We start from the raw sequence: 2,135 nt of genomic DNA, 5'->3' as shown, positions 1-2,135 counted from the left end.
GCTTTTATGTGTTATTTTTAAACTGTTATAATCTCGGATGTTTGGGTTAAACATGGTCAAAATTCCAAAACTGGAGGTGAACGGATGTAAAATGATGCCTGCAAGTCAAAATCCAGGGCTTCAGCCTGCTCTGATGCTTTGTTTGCAAAGTTATCTCTGTTTTCTCCCCATGATGACATCAGATTGTTTGCACATGCCCACAAACAACCGTCTGTCATGTGGCTTTTGTTACTCAGGTTGTTCACTCACATATTTTGGATCAGATTCAGGCTCGAACATGTATGAATGTATTTGAGAAGGTTACATTTTGAGTAAAGAATGAGAAAAAGAAGTTCTTCTACTGTTTGTTTACGTAGTCGTCCTGAAACTGGCCAATCAGAACAGAGAAAGCTCATCAGGAGGGGGACCTTAAAGAGACAGGAGCTAAAAAGGCCTGTTTGAGAGTTTATGCTAAATAAAGGGCCAGTTAAAGATATTTAAAATGTTTTTTTTTTAACTGTAAATCATGCAAAGATATTCCAGTAGTGCTCCAGAATATAGACATAGATCTGGAAATGTACGATATGCCCCTTAAGACATTTACAAGTCCTTTAACTGGTTTGATGGTCAGTTTTGTCATCTAAAAATGTCCAAAGGCAAAAACTCAGGTGCTGAGTATTACATCATATTATGGTGTAAAGAGTAAGATCCTTGATGGAGTTCTGCTTCCCAACCTGAATCTGATGATCACTAACAAAGCACCAGGTTCTGGGTCTGCTTGGGTAATTTTCAAATAGAATTTCTTTCTTTCTTTGATCATCTGCATTCATGTGTGTCATGAGCTGCAAGTAGATAAACTATGCTGAGGGTGAAGAGGGAAAGAGAGTGTAGCGACGAGCTACATTAGCCTGGTAAGCTAATGATCAGTAATGTACAAATTAACGCAAATATATTTGATTCTAAAGTTTGGCAGCACCAGTAGGGTGGAGCCAGGTCTCAAAGATGCAGAGATGGGTGAGATTAGGATCTCTGTTTAAGGCATGTACAGCTGTAATCCTTGTCACAGAGTTGAGGCACTTTATACTTGTTTCTGTATTTAATTCTAACAACTTCCTGCCTCTGTTTTGGTTTTATTTGTATATTAGCGCAAGTGTGTGAATGGGAATCAGCTCCAAAGAAAGATCCAAAAAACGTGAAATATTGATGGGCAAAAATGAACAAACAAAACGTTTTAGTGTCCGGTTTGTACCGGGTCAGCCTGTCGAACATACCGAGTGCTCATGAATCCCGGACTTTTCCCACTCATACCACCCACACCCACTCACTGTTATCATAGGGTACTGCTCACACCGCCTGCTACGGTGGTGCAGTCGCTCAAAACATGAATGAGCGGGAATCATTGTCTCGGATGAGATCGTCAGCGAGTGACTCGAGTCGAGACAACCTGGCAGCTACTCACTGAACGAGATCAAATGAACCGTTCTCTCGGACGAAGACGTATGAGTGAACGAGAAGCGATTTAATCAGACAGACGGCAGGTTAAATTGAATGACTGAAGGAACTGCTGCTCTCTGGAACTAGGAGGTCTGCTACCTGCTCCTCAAAAAGACCAACAGATCATTAGTCAGTGTCACATCACATTTCTGTAACATCGTATTGCTTATATAGCCTACCTACATACTAGTGGGATGCTGAATCAATGCAATTAAATTAATATTTTATCTTTATTAATGTAAACTTATACATGATGACTGGTCATGCACTGAAGAGAAATATTGTGGGGCAGGCAGCACTAGCTGTCGAATGTGCCTGTACTATAACCGAGTGTCACGGAGAAACTGACGGCATATTTCGTATTAAGAGTAAGTATCAAAACTCGAAAGGTTCGATACATTTACATGTATCAACTCGAAGGAATCCGTACTGTGAAAAGAATCGTTTATTACGAATAATTACTAACGTGCAACCACAAAATCCAAGTCATAAAAACAGACAGTCAGCCTTCAGCTCAATCAGACGACGAACGGGACCTTTACAGGCTTTACAGTTCAGCAGGAAGTGAGATACGTTCCTACAGCCATGTAATTAACTATCGTCTTGTTGTGCGTTAAAGATCAACTGCTACAAATATAAAGCATTTATTACTGAGCCACACA

At 40.3% G+C, this 2,135-nt stretch overlaps 1 protein-coding gene across 3 annotated transcripts in view; it reads right to left on the bottom strand.

The window, feature by feature from the left end:
* The window catches only part of atrnl1a (attractin-like 1a), a 320,080-nt gene that overhangs the window by 13,119 nt on the left and 304,826 nt on the right, over positions 1-2,135 (bottom strand). The window lies entirely within an intron of this gene.

Source organism: Thunnus maccoyii, chromosome 14, assembly GCF_910596095.1.
Source record: "Thunnus maccoyii chromosome 14, fThuMac1.1, whole genome shotgun sequence".
NCBI classification, from domain to species: domain Eukaryota; kingdom Metazoa; phylum Chordata; class Actinopteri; order Scombriformes; family Scombridae; genus Thunnus; species Thunnus maccoyii.
The sequence above is the reverse complement of the archived record's forward strand: the minus strand, read 5'-3'. Positions and strand labels throughout refer to the sequence as shown.